Source organism: Cantharellus anzutake (genome assembly GCF_015039405.1).
Source record: "Cantharellus anzutake strain C23 chromosome Unknown EI90scaffold_42, whole genome shotgun sequence".
Classification (NCBI taxonomy): Eukaryota; Fungi; Basidiomycota; class Agaricomycetes; order Cantharellales; family Hydnaceae; genus Cantharellus; species Cantharellus anzutake.
Genome location: NW_024066992.1, coordinates 245,741 through 254,788, shown reverse-complemented (window position 1 = coordinate 254,788; position 9,048 = coordinate 245,741).

The window sequence follows — 9,048 nt, the reverse complement described above, 5'->3', positions numbered from 1 at the left end:
TATGCGTGGGTGTTTATATCCTTCATATGGGCTTCTGTGATTTATTTCAGATTTTTCCCTCATGATCTAAGGTTGTTTTGCACTTTCCGTGCTTTGTTTTGACCAGGCTCTTCCTTATTTGGACGGAAATTGGTCTTTGCGATCTGCCGAAGTGCGGATCTCGGTTCCGACAGCCGGTTCTCTTCACATTGCCACCCTCACATGTCATTAAACATGATGCGGATTTCTATATTCCTGTCATGGGTATAACTTCACAATGGCTGGACCGTTTGGGCTGAAAATTTGCATAACTATAATTCCCTATTTTTCATAATTTCCGTGTAAATTTTGTTTTATGTTTTAATTATGGATACTTTGTAAACATCGTCTTTTCCCTGAGCTCGGGCTTTTGATGTCGCTATTCCCGTTATTGGATATCTCACTAATGCATGATCCTTTTATTATGAAAATTTGGGTGGATTAAGATTAGATCCCTTCCTTTCTAATGGGCTATCAAGCTCGTCTCGGTCGTTACTGGTTAGTCTTCGTGCTTGCTTTTTAAACGTTGTCCTTGTTTTGCAGGAGTTTTAGTCATATCTCCGTCGTTTATGGGTAGTTTCCCTGTAATTACTTTCATTGGGTCCATTTGGGGGACATCTACATTTCCTATTATAAACACGACTTTGAATTTTGCATTAGTTCCTGAGGAATCCTTGTTCCGTGGTACTTCCATCCTTGGCTATGTGTGCGGACTGTCACGACCCGACATATCCGTCACTTCCCTCTATGCACCCTAGTGCCACTTGGTCCGTCCCTCCCGCTATCATCATCATCTGTCCACCCATCCATCCACCCGTCACCCTCATCCGCACTTCCTCCCTCACGCGCGTACCTACCAACCTAGGTTGCCCGCTTCATTGTTGTCCGCCCCCCAGCCGGACGGCTTGCTAGACGGCCGGATGGCCTTTTCTCTTTTTGTCTGCTTACGGCCTATTGTTCTTTCCTTTTGTTCCTTGCTTGCCTTTTGTTGATCAAGTTTGCCGATATTAACTATTTCTTCCTTTCTTCATTCATTAATATCGCGCTTGATCCGCCACTCCTTCCGGGCCGGTCTCATTTAGTTACTTGTGTTTATAACGCGTGTAGGTTACACCGGATGTACCTCAGTTCGTATATCGACTTGGATTCCCCCTCTAACTCTTATCCTCATCGTAAGGCTTCTGTCTGAAATTGGGACACCAACGTAAGAACGAAGCGCAGCGCTCCACCCGAGTCGCTGAAGCTAAAAGTCCCGCCCCTCCGACCTTACGAGCCCGGACGACTTCGCGTGCCTCGCAGGTCACCCGGATACGCTTCTGGCACGTTCCTGACACGGACGTGGGAAAGTAGTTTCCATGGAGGTTCTCTGATTGTTTCTATAGTCAAATATTGGTCGATTGTCCTAATTCTTTCTTTAATATTTGCTATAAATTCCCCCGAGAATTCCGTCTTGTTGATACTAAGCTTGAAGTATTTTTGCTAATTTTCTTTCTTTCAATTTATCGCATATAGTCATAATAATTCGTAAAAATTCGTAAAAATTCGTAAAAATTCATTAAAATTCAGGTCCTTCTATTTTCTCATATCTACTTGTCGTATGGGATTTTGTGATTTATCTGGCACATTTCCATAATGGGTTTCCATAGTGTGACCGTTATTTCTCCTACAGCGCTGTGCCAAGTAACATGTTGTAATGGGTCTATCGCCTAGACTCGAGACAGAGAGAAGGGGGAGGGTGGTAGTGTGCGTGGGTGTGGTTCGTGGAGCCGGGTTTTGGTCCTGGGGCGCTACCGAGTCTGCAAAAACCTCAAACAAACACTCACCTACGTCTCTCTTGGACGTCAAGGCTGAGTATTATGATGAGAGGGGTCTTAGACGTGAGCAACAATCTCAAGGGGGGCGTTAGGGTCGTGGATGGCGTCTTTGCCACTTGGATGCAACTTCTGCTTGTCCCTTCACGGGTCTATTTAATACTAACTTGTTATGTACAAGCTGTTATCTAGTTTATATATATGTTTGAAATGGAATGAATGGCATGGGGGAATGTAAACGGGCCGTTAGGCAACCGTAAATAACTGATGAGCACCACCTGAAGCGGCAATACCCACCACTCATCCCACTGACAAGCAAACGGTGGCCATGAGAAATCACTCAACTGGAAGCTCACCGTGCCTCCTTTTCTTGTGTTGCGCTTGCTGGGCATGTTGGCCTTGTGCTTTCTTTTTTCTTATAGTGTGCCCATTTGGTGCATTGGCCTCTACTTATGCCCACTGAGCAGATTGCCTTCACCTACTCACTTCCCTTGTGACTGTACTACACGTCAACCCGATTGCGTTCTTTCTTCATTTGGTCCGCTGCACACAATGGCCTGACCTTTTACTCGTGTCCCACTGGACGCTTCAGCCTCCTTGCCTTCGCGCCTACTGTTGTGCTTCGGCCTGTATGCCTTGCATCCTCTGCACGCAATGACTTGGCCTTTGGCTTCATGCCTTCATCTTCATGCCTTCGTCAGCCTTCATGCCTTGTGTCTGCTGGACGCAACGGCTAGGCTTTCGGCTCTAAAGGGGAATGGAGAATTGGGATTTCAGTGAACAGGAGTTTACGTACTTTGTCTTTGCACACCCTGAGAGCCTTGGCTTTCATCACAACCATCTTTTCTCATCCTCACAAGAAATTCTGTCAATTGGCTGGTTTATAGCCTGGCACTCGCTGAGCGCTCTGCTCTTATCTTCTTCTATTTCGAGTGCGCTATTTTATTCAGCTTGATCCCTTTACCATTGTCTTGTACCCGATCGACACTTCTTCTGATCTCATCCTCGCCCTCTGTCGTTAACCATGTTATCTGTCTTTAGAACAACTTTGGTGGCTAGTGGCCCCAACACTTCTTTCGCTTTTTGCGACGATGAACCCGGGTTTAAGTTCAAGGTACCTATCCTGGTTCTCTGACTCCGCATATTATTGTCTTCAGATGCTTGTTTGCTCATTTGTGTTTGGTGATAACTCTTTCTGCTCTAAAAATCGTCTTTGATGGTCAGAGGTGGGTAGCGTGCAACAGTGGGTGTGAAACTCCAGGGCGAATGATTCAATAATGCCAAAATGCTGTTGCTTACGATATGTTCATGCAGGGCGTATCCACAAGTCACAGTGTTAAGTAAACCATGAAACCAACAAAGCGCAAGCAGTTCAAATCAAAACTTGAGAGACGTTCAAGTGATCACAAGTTTGTAAACGGGTTGGGGAATTGTTGGTGGATATTATTGAAACCCAGCAAAAGAGGGGGGGGATTGATGAGGGTCGATAGCATAAAGAATGATGCACACGGAGTACAAAAGGGCGTAGTTAAAAAGCGAGGGCACCAGGTTGTAGAGCATGTGGACAAGGATATGCAGGTGACCAGCCTCTTAGGACAAGGAGGTTTCCAGTGCTTAGCTGACCGTAAGCGTGATGAGCTAATATGGTGTGTCAGAAAGCTGAGGTAAAAAAGGGGTATGACCAATAATCGTGCACGGCCATTCAGTCTACGCTTCCATGACCCGCTACAGAGTAGCAGGAATGATGAATATCCAATTGGGAACAAAGAAACAATAAAAGAAAAATGAATGAATGGGGAATATGTGATAACGGGTCCGAAATGGAAATTGTGAAGGTTAACTCCGCAACACTTCGCCACAGCGCCCACCTATCCTCCCGTCAGCAACCTCCTCGTCTCCAGCTTTCCAACGAGCCCCTATTCGTCCCATTTGGTGCAGTACTTCTTGAGATGTGGCCATTGACAGGTGCTGTCAAGACCACATGAGAGTATACTCCGTGCTGAACCATCCAGGTATGGGATTGCCATTCTGGGAAATGCTCCGGGGGTGAAGAAGGGTGGTAGAGCATCACTATCGGGTGGAAAAACGGCTGGGTTGTGAGTGTGGGTATGGAGGTCTGGAGAGGGGGTGAAATTGGCGGCATGGTTGGGCGTGGGAATTTTGCTTGGGGTTGTCGGGAATGATGGGAAAAATATGGAAAAATATGGAGTGAGTGTATGGAGTGTTGGATAGTGATAAAATGAGTATCGGGAGCGTCAGCGGATATGTACTGCATGTTGGTGACCAAATTCCACAGAATCCGACTTTTTGCAGTACATGGAGTTGTCCCCACAACAATGTCTGTGCCCTAACTTACTAACTGGCAACCAGGACTAACAGGGGGTAAACTCTAGTCGATTTTATTACTGAGGTGTAACCTATGTACAAGTTGAGTATATATAGTTACAACGAAGGCAGGCCCATAAATGGCAGGGCCGAGCGGAGCGGAGCTAATGGAGTTAAACATTAGCCAATTGAATATTACCGACGAGTCGGGTTACGGGGTTAGCGGGATGGTAGGCGATAACCCAGAAACGGAAAGGAGGGATAGGCCCAAAAGGTGGACTTGCAGGGCAAGCGAGTGTATTGCCCAGTGGAGGCGGGAGTGCGCTAGCGGATGTCGGAGCTGCCTGGAAGCCTTTGGGGCTCCATACTTAGGGAGGCGTAGGTAATAAATTGAAAAGAGGGGGTGGTGACCATCGAGGGATACCGAGGTGATTGTGGAATACAGGAGCTCCAAGGTTAGTGAAGAAGGAGCGGAGGTAGTCTGGAGGGATCGGAGGGTCCGGAGATCGATGGCTGTGGATGGATATGACAATGGGGGTCTCACTCGTAGTCCTTTGGGGCCATCCTCTCAAGAGGTGTTTGAGAAGCTAATCATGGACTTGGTCCAAAAAAAGTAGATGAGAAAATGGAAACTATTTCCCAGCAATTGAGGGAAGTGACTCAACAAGTGGAGCTAAATGCTACCAACAGCACTGAAAACACTTGCCTGAACGGCAGAAACAGCAAGAAAGGCCAGATGAAGGACAAGTGGCCCCCCAATGGATGCGTGCATCGTGTGTCTTATAATGTGTAATGTGGGTCAACCTTACCGATCTAACCTTGAATGCCCAGGACCCAGTATGGAAAGCATTGCGTGATGTGATGGGTTGCAATGTGAAAATACTGGAGGCAGCAGATTTACCATTGCCTTTGTCAGATGGAGCTCTGTCGCCACTCCAGGCAGATGGAGAGCCTGTCATTACCCTGAACTGGTGGTTAGGGCTCAAGGCACCAATAAATCAGAAACTGATTAGTGAGGCAGTGAGAACTAGTCTAAACACACCGGTATGTGGAAGCAACATGCTCTCATACAACCACTGATATTCCTGGCAAAGACAATTAAGACCTGGATTGAAGAGGGAAAGATTGTCGAGAATGATGTCCATGATGCTGCAGAGCAATACTTCACATCCCTCAAATTCAATGGACCAAATCACAGTCTGAGAGCGGCTGTCAAACTCTGCTAGATGCGCGAGTGCGAAACATGATGATGGCATGATCAAAAGCAGTATGTGGTTATTGCCTGATGATTGGCAATATTGATTAAGTTTCTTTACACCAGAAAGCGGCCAGGCAGTGTGATGGGGCAGAAGGGCTAGAGGGTAATGTCGGAGTCAGTAAGAACAAGATGGAGTCGGTTATCCTCACCGACTATATGTCTTCTGACAATGACATGGACATGTCAGGGCATGCCCCGCCCGACCCCCGCTCCGCTCCCCCGCTCTGCACCGCTTCTCCCTCTTCCTTTCTCCTTTTCTCCTTTCTTCCTTTCTTTCTTTCTCTCTCTCTCACATGGACCACCTTTCCCGCTGCTCAATGTATCACCGGCGTGCATGCCTATTTCCCCTCCTGTATCTTACCATCCCTACATCGCCGCCACCGCCACCGCACTCGCCCTGCACCCACAGCGAGCCCTCTCGGGATCTCCCGTGGAGACACCCGGAGAGCCATGGCTGTGTGCAGGGGTGACGTGGTGCCCCCCACATGACCAATCCCGCATGTATATAATAACGGCTGGAGTGGGAACTGAAGAAGTAGCCTTCTTCTCATATTCCCACTTCAGGCAAGTAGTGTAGTCTCCCCTTTTAATGATAACTCATATTCCCACTTCAGACTAAGTGGTCGGGGACGCTCACCCCGCGACGGGATCGCTGCTACGCACAGCCGCTATTCGTCCCACCGAGTCCCGCGCACAGGGACCTTGCCGCTTTCGGAGCTGTCCCTGACAGCAGAAGAAGGCTCCAACCTCATCTCCCCCGCCTCCCCCGCTATGGTGACCGAAGAGCAGTACGATGAACTGCTGTCCCGATTCCAAGAGCTCCAGGCCATCGTAGAAAGCCAAGCTCAAAACCAGCCCCCAGCTGCGCCTGCACCGGCGCCGCCTCCTGCACCGACACCGACACCCACCCCCAGACCCAAACCGCCTAAAGTCACCCCCCCACTGCCTTCTCTGGAGCAGCCGAAGACCTTGACCGCTTCAAGGCCAAATGCGGCATATATTTCCATGTCCGAGCGGTGGAATTCCCCAATGCCCTCTCCCAGATCCTTTTCGTCCTGTCCTACATGAAGGGAGGGACTGTGGGGGCGTGGGCGATGCAGTGCACCATCGCGCTACTGACGATGGGCTCCCCCCGGCTCACCATGGACGAGTTCAACATGGGACTCGACGCCATGTTCCAGGACCCGAACCGCGAGGCCACAGCCAGACAGAAGCTGGCCACTCTGCAGCAGGGCAGCGACTCCGTGGATAAGATCATCCAGGAGTTTGAGATCCTCGGACCCGCCTCACGGCTAGGGGATGTGGGGCTAGTAGATCGCTTCGAACAGGCGATCAACTCCCGCCTCCACGAGAGCATTTACCGCCTCCGCCCCATGCCAACAACCTGGGCTGAGTGGAAACGCGAGGCCACCCTCCTCGACAACCAGTGGCGGCGTTTCCAGGCGACGCAACCCCGCTTAGCCCCTGCCAGGCCCCCACTCCTACCCCCGAGACCCCCACTCCCCACCACTCTCCTGCAGCCATGCCCCCCACCTGCCACCGCCGCACCCCAGCCCCCCGTGCCCTGCCCCGCGGCAGGAACAGGGCCACAACCCATGGACCTCGACCGCTCGAGGATCGACCAGAGGCGAAACAGGCTGTGTTACAACTGCGACGCACCAGGGCACATCGCACGGGATTGCCCACAACCAAAAACCCACCGAGCTCGACGGATGCACCCTGAAGACCTCAGAGCACTCATGGAGGGGCTGAGGAGACAGCTGGTGGACGAACCAGAGACAGAGGGAGAAAGTCAGGAGGGGGAGGCCCAAGAGGATTTTCAGGACGGCGACCGGTGAGGGACGCGCCCCAGCTGCCTGTAGGCGATAGTACTAGCTCATGTAGATACCGTGAGGTGCCTAGCCCAGCGCCGACATCTAAATTCCACCGAGTCATCGCCAAGAAGAAGAGGAAAAACGCATCCTCAACCAGCAAGGGGAGAGAAACCCCAGAAACGGTGTCGGAGGTAGCGGTCCCGCCACCCGCCATCTATGTGTTGTCCAAGCACCCCCCCAGATCCCTCAACCTTGCCGTGAAGCTGACCGCCTTAACGTCCCTCGCCAGCATCTCCGTGTCGGCGCTCCTAGATTCCGGAGCTACAGGGAACTTCGTGAGCCCCGAGTTCGTCTGAAAACACGGACTTGAGACGACCCCACTCCCTCAGCCCATCCCTGTCCGCAACGTCGACGGAACCCCGAATGAGAACCCCGAATGAGAACGGAGCCATAACCGAGGAGCTAGAGGCCCTCTTGACGTTCGGGCGACACACAGAGTGGGCCCGCTTCGCCGTTGCGAACCTTGGGAGGCAGTCCCTCATTATAGGACACTCATGGCTACTACACCACAACCCGGAAGTGGACTGGACACGACAGAAAGTCACCATGTCCCGCTGCCCAACATCCTGCCGGTCGATATGAGCGTGAGTCGACTCAAACCCCACGATAGAGCCCGGGGATGGAATCTACGCCACTATCATCCCCCGGGGTGGGGACACGAGCTAAGAGCGACCACGACCCCGTCACAGCAGATGGCCCAGGAGGCCCGCGAGCCAGAGGCAGAACCCGCACAGTTCGAGGCACTGGTGCCAGAGCAGTACCAAGACTTCTGAGATGTATTCTCGAAGGAAGCCTTCGACCAGCTACCTCCGCGGAAGCCTTGGGACCACGCGATAGACCTGGCACCAGAGGCCAAACTCCCGAGAGGGAGGACCTTCCCCCTGTCAAGGCCAGAACAGAAGGAACTAGACGAGTTCCTCTGCGAAAACCTGTGGAACGGACGCATATGGCCATCCAAGTCCCCGATGGGGGCGCCAGTCTTCTTCGTCAAGAAGAAGGATGGGTCGTTACGCCTGGTCCAAGACTACTGCAAGCTCAACGAGATCACAGTGAAGAACTCATACCCCCTCCCCCTCATCTCGGATGTCCTTGCGCGCCTCCGAAACACCAAGTACTTCTCGGCACTAGACCTCCGCTGGGGGTTCAATAACGTCCACATCAAAGACGGCGATGAATGGAAAGCGGCATTCTCGACCAACTGGGGGCTGTTCGAGCCTACCATCATGTTCTTTGGCCTATGCAACTCCCCAGCAACATTCCAGACCATGATGAACGACATACTCCGAGACTTCATCGACTGGGAGGTTGTCATCTGTTACATGGACGACATCCTGATCTTCACCGCTACCCTGGAAGAACACCGGAAGGTTGTCCGCGAGGTTTTGGAAACACTGCGAAGAAGAAAGCTCTTCTTAAAGCCGGAGAAGTGCAAGTTCGAGTGGACCCGAATCGAATACCTCGGCCTCATCATCGCCGAGGGCAGCGTTGCGATGGATCCCATGAAGATCCGCAGAGTCCTCGACTGGCTGACCCCAACTAAGGTCAAAGAGGTGCAGTCCTTCCTGGGGTTCGTCAACTTCTACCGCCGGTTCATCAAGGATTTCTTGGAGATAGCCCGCCCCCTCCACACATTAACCCACAAGACGAAGACTTGGGCCTGGGGACCAGACGAGGACCACGCATTCCGCGCCCTCAAAGACGCCATCACCTCCGCCCCCATCCTCGCCTTCCCTGCTGACACGGGCCACTTCAAGCTCGAGTG